Below are 7,308 nucleotides of genomic sequence, written 5' to 3' on the forward strand. Positions count from 1 at the left end.
CGCAGTCCCTCGGCGTCTGCAGGAGTCAATGTTCTCTCCCCTCTCAACAACAAGCGCCGGCAAAAGCCCAGGGATCCCGCGACGTCCTTCACTCGCCGCCACGGGATTAGGGTGAGAAACAACAGCAGCAGCACACGATGAGCGGCACCCCTCATCATTGAGATGGTCCTCTCACCTTCCCTGTGGAGATGGTCCTTTCTCCTTCCCTTTGGAGGTGGTCCTCTCTCTGCTCCCCTTTGGAGATGGTTCTCTCTCTCCTACCCTTTGGAGATGGTCCTTTCTCTCCTTCCCTGTGGAGATGGTCCTCTCTCTCCTTCCCTGTGGAGATGGTCCTCTCTCTCCTTCCCTTTGGAGATGGTCCTTTCTCTCCTTCCCTGTGGGGATGGTTCTCTCTCCTTCCCTTTGGAGATGGTACTCTCTCTCCTTCCCTGTTGAGATGGTCCTCTCACCTTGCCTGTGGAGATGGTCCTTTCTCCTTCCCTTTGGAGGCGGTCCTCTCTCTGCTCCCCTTTGGAGATGGTCCTCTCTCTCCTTCCCTTTGGAGATGGTTCTCTCTCTCCTTCCCTTTGGAGATGGTCCTTTCTCTCCTTCCCTGTGGAGATGGTCCTCTCTCTCCTTCCCTGTGGAGATTGTCCTTTCTCTCCGTCCCTTTGGAGATGGTCCTCTCTCCGTTCCTGTGGAGATGGTCCTCTCTCTCCTTCCTTGTGGAGATGGTCGCCTCTCCCTCCCTTTGGAGATGGTCCTCTCTCCTTTGGAGATGGTCCTCTCTCCGTTCCTTTGGAGATGGTCCTCTCCCCTTTGGAGATGGTTCTCTCTCCTTCCCTTTGGAGATGGTCCTTTCTCTCCTTCCCTGTGGAGATGGTCCTCTCTCCGTCCCTTTGGAAATGGTCCTCTCTCTCCTTCCCTGTGGAGATGGTCCTCTCTCTCCTTCCCTGTGGAGATGGTCCTTTCTCCTTCCCTTTGGAGATGGTCCTCTCTCCGTCCCTTTGGAGATGGTCCTCTCTCCGTCCCTTTGGAGATGGTCCTCTCTCTCCTTCCCTTTGGAGATGGTCCTCTCTCCTTCCCTTTGGAGATGGTCCTCTCTCCTATGGAGATGGTTCTCTCTCCTTCCCTTTGGAGATGGTCCTTTCACTCCTTCCCTGTGGAGATGGTCCTCTCTCCGTCCCTTTGGAGATGGTCCTCTCTCCTTCCCTTTGGAGATGGTCCAATCTTCTTTGGAGATGGTCCTCTCTCCGTCCCTTTGGAGATGGTCCTCTCTCTCCTTCCCTTTGGAGATGGTCCTCTCTCCTTCCCTTTGGAGATGGTCCTCTCTCCTATGGAGATGGTTCTCTCTCTTTCCCTTTGGAGATGGTCCTTTCTCTCCTTCCCTGTGGAGATGGTCCTCTCTCCGTCCCTTTGGAGATGGTCCTCTCTCCTTCCCTTTGGAGATGGTCCTCTCTCCTATGGAGATGGTCCTCTCTCCGTTCCTTTGGAGATGGTCCTCTCCCCTTTGGAGATGGTTCTCTCTCCTTCCCTTTGGAGATGGTCCTTTCTCTCCTTCCCTGTGGAGATGGTCCTCTCTCCGTCCCTTTGGAGATGGTCCTCTCTCTCCTTCCCTGTGGAGATGGTCCTCTCTCTCCTTCCCTGTGGAGATGGTCCTTTCTCCTTCCCTTTGGAGATGGTCCTCTTTCCGTCCCTTTGGAGATGGTCCTCTCTCCTTCCCTTTGGAGATGGTCCTCTCTCCTATGGAGATGGTCCTCTCTCTCCGTCCCTTTGGAGATGGTCCTCTCTCTCCTTCCTTGTGGAGATGGTCGCCTCTCCCTCCCTTTGGAGATGGTCCTCTCTCCTTTGGAGATGGTCCTCTCTCCGTTCTTTTGGAGATGGTCCTCTCCCCTTTGGAGATGGTTCTCTCTCCTTCCCTTTGGAGATGGTCCTTTCTCTCCTTCCTTGTGGAGATGGTCCTCTCTCCGTCCCTTTGGAGATGGTCCTCTCTCTCCTTCCCTGTGGAGATGGTCCTCTCTCTCCTTCCCTGTGGAGATGGTCCTCTCTCTCCTTCCCTGTGGAGATGGTCCTTTCTCCTTCCCTTTGGAGATGGTCCTCTCTCCGTCCCTTTGGAGATGGTCCTCTCTCCTTCCCTTTGGAGATGGTCCTCTCTCCTATGGAGATGGTCCTCTCTCTCCGTCCCTTTGGAGATGGTCCTCTCTCCGTCCCTTTGGAGATGGTCCTCTCTCCTTCCCTTTGGAGATGGTCCTCTCTCCTATGGAGATGGTCCTCTCTCTCCGTCCCTTTGGAGATGGTCCTCTCTACGTCCCTTTGGAGATGGTCCTCTCTCCTTCCCTTTGGAGATGGTCCTCTCTCCTATGGAGATGGTCCTCTCTCTCCGTCCCTTTGGAGATGGTCCTCTCTCCGTCCCTTTGGAGATGGTCCTCTCTCCTTTGGAGATGGTTCTCTCTCTCCTTCCCTGTGGAGATGGTCCTTTCTCCTTCCCTTTGGAGATGGTCCTCTCTCCGTCCCTTTGGAGATGGTCCTCTCTCCTATGGAGATGGTCCTCTCTCTCCGTCCCTTTGGAGATGGTCCTCTCTCCGTCCCTTTGGAGATGGTCCTCTCTCCTATGGAGATGGTCCTCTCTCTCCTTCCCTTTGGAGATGGTCCTCTCTCCGTCCCTTTGGAGATGGTCCTCTCTCTCCTTCCCTTTGGAGATGGTCCTCTCTCCGTCCCTTTGGAGATGGTCCTCTCTCTCCTTCCTTGTGGAAATGGTCGTCTCTCCCTCCCTATGGAGATGATCTTCTCTCTTTCCCTGTGGGGTCCAGCAGTGCTGCTGTGAACCCCTCTCTCTGTGTTACACCCATCTCCGTGGTGTGATGTCCTGCCAGTGTCACAATAAGGTCTTGACTGAGCTGTGTGTGAGGTGCTGCTCCCAGCCATGCTTTTTTGTTTGATTTCTAAGATTTGTAGGGCTTTTTTTTATAATGGAATACACAAGACTACAAATACCAGAATTCAAAGAAAAACATGTCCTAGTGCAGCACATCACACGTGGACATTTGGCAGGACTGAGATCCATCCCTGTGGGTGCTCGTGAGAACCGGGGGTGTAAGGCTCTCCCTCCCGGGAAATAAGAGCCCCCCCTCACACGGTGTAAGTTCCCCCCAACCCCTCCTCTTCTCGGTGCTGTATTGAGAGATCTGGAGGTCCTCAGCCCCCTGCATGGATAGCTCATTCAGTGTAGGATTTACCTGTGCATTCTGGGATTTGTAGTCCTAGGCATCCAATGGACTACAAGTCACAGCTCGTGCTATCCCCTCCTTCCATCCGATCAACCCCCCATACACCACCACCACGACCCCCAGCCTGTGCCATCCCCCCAACCACGCTATCCTGCTCTCCTCCCGCACCCCACCCCCCGGCCTGTGGTATCCTCCCCCCTCCTTCAGGCCCGCGGCCTCAAGCCTCGGCGCGCGGCGCCCGTTTCCGGTCGGAACGTCATCGCCTGCGCACTTCCGGTCCGCGGGACGCCCAGGCCGAGCCCGGAGTTTGGAGCCGCCGAGGGGGGGCGACCGACGCCGAACCCGAGGAAAGTGAGGGAGTGAGGGGGGGAGCCTGGAAGGGGAGGGAGGGAGAGAGAGGGGGGCACGGGAGGGCCTGGAGGAGGGGGAGGGCTGTGAGGGGGCCGCCGAGTCTCGGCGCCGGCGCCGCATCCTGTGACCCTCGGCAGATCACAGCGCCTCCAGACGGAGGCCTCCCTGTGACGGGCTGGTGTAAAGCGCCTCGATGCACTGGGCCAGTTTACACTGTATACACCTGCAAAGGGGGGGGGGGGGATTACAATGCAACGCGACGGACACCACCGGATATGTGAGGGGGTGGGAGATACTAATGTATGTGAGGAGGGTGGGGGTTTGGGCATTACCAGGGGATGTGAGGGGGTCTGCACGGTCTGGGCAGTGGAGTATCTTTATTTATGCGATTTATATGTCGCGAACTTTACCCGAAGGTGTCAGAGCGCTTTACATAAGGACCAGTTGCAAAATATAAGGATTTAGGATTACATGCGTTACAAAAAGGATACACACAGAAAAAAATTGAAAATGTACAAGATGTAAAGTCACATAAAGAAGAGACTGGTGATTAGAGTTATCTCTATATACATAAGGAAGGGATATGAATGGATATACTCTTAAGAGTCACATAGGAATGGTAGAGAGTACAAAGGTCTACTGCATATACTAGTGATTAGAGTTCTCTCTATATACATAGGGAAGGGATACGAATGGATATACTCTAAGAGTCACACAGGAATGGCAGAGAGTACAAAGGTCTACTGCATATACTAGTGATTAGAGTTCTCTCTATATACATAGGGAAGGGATACGAATGGATCTACTCTAAGAGTCACATAGGAATGGCAGAGAGTACAAAGGTCTACTGCATATACTAGTGATTAGAGTTATCTCTATATACATAGGGAAGGGATACGAATGGATCTACTCTAAGAGTCACATAGGAATGGCAGAGAGTACAAAGGTCTACTGCATATACTAGTGATTAGAGTTATCTCTATATACATAGGGAAGGGATACGAATGGATCTACTCTAAGAGTCACATAGGAATGGCAGAGAGTACAAAGGTCTACTGCATATACTAGTGATTAGAGTTATCTCTATATACATAGGGAAGGGATACGAATGGATCTACTCTAAGAGTCACATAGGAATGGTAGAGAGAACGAAGGTCTACTGCATATACTAGTGATTAGAGTTATCTCTATATACATAGGGAAGGGATACGAATGGATATACTCTTAAGAGTCACATAGGAATGGTAGAGAGTACAAAGGTCTACTGCATATACTAGTGATTAGAGTTATCTCTATATACATAGGGAAGGGATACGAATGGATCTACTCTAAGAGTCACATAGGAATGGCAGAGAGTACAAAGGTCTACTGCATATACTAGTGATTAGAGTTATCTCTATATACATAGGGAAGGGATACGAATGGATCTACTCTAAGAGTCACATAGGAATGGCAGAGAGTACAAAGGTCTACTGCATATACTAGTGATTAGAGTTATCTCTATATACATAGGGAAGGGATACGAATGGATCTACTCTAAGAGTCACATAGGAATGGCAGAGAGTACAAAGGTCTACTGCATATACTAGTGATTAGAGTTATCTCTATATACATAGGGAAGGGATACGAATGGATCTACTCTAAGAGTCACATAGGAATGGCAGAGAGTACAAAGGAACGGATACGGATGGATATACTCTAAGAGTCACATAGGAATGGCAGAGAGTACAAAGGTCTACTGCATATACTAGTGATTAGAGTTATCTCTATATACATAGGGAAGGGATACGAATGGATCTACTCTAAGAGTCACATAGGAATGGTAGAGAGAACAAAGGTCTACTGCATATACTAGTGATTAGAGTTATCTCTATATACATAGGGAAGGAATATGAATGGATATACTCTTAAGAGTCACATAGGAATGGCAGAGAGTACAAAGGTCTACTGCATATACTAGTGATTAGAGTTCTCTCTATATACATAGGGAAGGGATACGAATGGATCTACTCTAAGAGTCACATAGGAATGGCAGAGAGTACAAAGGTCTACTGCATATACTAGTGATTAGAGTTATCTCTTTATACATAGGGAAGGGATACGAATGGATCTACTCTAAGAGTCACATAGGAATGGCAGAGAGTACAAAGGTCTACTGCATATACTAGTGATTAGAGTTATCTCTATATACATAGGGAAGGGATACGAATGGATATACTCTAAGAGTCACACAGGAATGGCAGAGAGTACAAAGGTCTACTGTATATACTAGTGATTAGAGTTCTCTCTATATACATAGGGAAGGGATACGAATGGATCTACTCTAAGAGTCACACAGGAATGGCAGAGAGTACAAAGGTCTACTGCATATACTAGTGATTAGAGTTATCTCTATATACATAGGGAAGGGATAATGGACAAAAGGAATGAAGGCTGTGAAAGTAAATAGAAAGGCCATGGGAGGAAAGGAATGAAGGCTGTGAAAGTAAATAGGCCATGGACAGAAGGAATGAAGGCTGTGAAAGTAAACAGAGAGGCCATGGACAAAAGGAATGAAGGCTGTGAAAGTAAATAGAAAGGCCATGGGAGGAAAGGAATGAAGGCTGTGAAAGTAAATAGAAAGGCCATGGGACAGAAGGAATGAAGGCTCTGAAAGTAAACAGATGGGCCATGGGACAGAAGGAATGAAGGCTGTGAAAGTGAATAGAAAGGCCATGGGACAAAAGGAATGAAGGCTGTGAAAGTAAATAGAAAGGCCATGGGACAGAAGGAATGAAGGCTCTGAAAGTAAACAGAGGGGCCATGGGACAGAAGGAATGAAGGCTCTGAAAGTAAACAGAGGGGCCATGGGACAGAAGGAATGAAGGCTGTGAAAGTGAATAGAAAGGCCATGGGACAGAAGGAATGAAGGCTCTGAAAGTAAACAGAGGGGCCATGGGACAGAAGGAATGAAGGCTGTGAAAGTGAATAGAAAGGCCATGGGATGAAACAAATGAATGCCAAGCTAGTGAATAGAGAGGCCATAGGACAGAAGAAATGAAGGCCGTGAAAGTAAATAGAGAGGCCATGGACAAAAGGAATGAAGGCTGTGAAAGTAAACAGAGAGGCCATGGACAGAAGGAATGAAGGCTGTGAAAGTAAACAGAGAGGCCATGGGACAGAAGGAATGAAGGCCGTGAAAGTAAATAGAAACGCCATGGGACAAAAGGAATGAAGGCCGTGAAAGTAAATAGAAAGGCCATGGGACAAAAGGAATGACGGCTGTGAAAGTAAATAGAAAGGCCATGGGACAAAAGGAATGAAGGCCGTGAAAGTAAACAGAGAGGCCATGGGACAGAAGGAATGAAGGCCGTGAAAGTGAATAGAGAGGCCATGGGAGGAAAGGAATGAAGGCTGTGAAAGTGAATAGAGAGGCCATGGGACAGAAGGAATGAAGGCTGTGAAAGTAAATAGAAAGGCCATGGGACAGAAGGAATGAAGGCCGTGAAAGTAAGGCCATGGGACAGAAGGAATGAAGGCTGTGAAAGTAAACAGAGAGGCCATGGACAGAAGGAATGAAGGCTGTGAAAGTGAATAGAAAGGCCATGGGACAAAAGGAATGAAGGCTGTGAAAGTAAATAGAGAGGCCATGGACAGAAGGAATGAAGGCTGTGAAAGTAAACAGAGAGGCCATGGGACAGAAGGAATGAAGGCCGTGAAAGTGAATAGAGAGGCCATGGGAGGAAAGGAATGAAGGCTGTGAAAGTGAATA

At 49.2% G+C, this 7,308-nt stretch overlaps 1 pseudogene across 1 annotated transcript in view; it reads right to left on the reverse strand.

The window, feature by feature from the left end:
* Nucleotides 1-3,310, reverse strand: part of LOC144826373 (uncharacterized) — a 33,626-nt pseudogene extending 30,316 nt beyond the window's left edge. Inside the window, exon 1 of the transcript XR_013609807.1 lies at nt 3,216-3,310. The product of XR_013609807.1 is annotated as an uncharacterized LOC144826373 (transcript). The remainder of the gene's footprint in view (nt 1-3,215) is intronic.
* Between the last annotated feature and the right edge of the window lie 3,998 nt (nt 3,311-7,308).

Source organism: Lissotriton helveticus, chromosome 3_2, assembly GCF_964261635.1.
Source record: "Lissotriton helveticus chromosome 3_2, aLisHel1.1, whole genome shotgun sequence".
NCBI classification, from domain to species: Eukaryota; Metazoa; Chordata; class Amphibia; order Caudata; family Salamandridae; genus Lissotriton; species Lissotriton helveticus.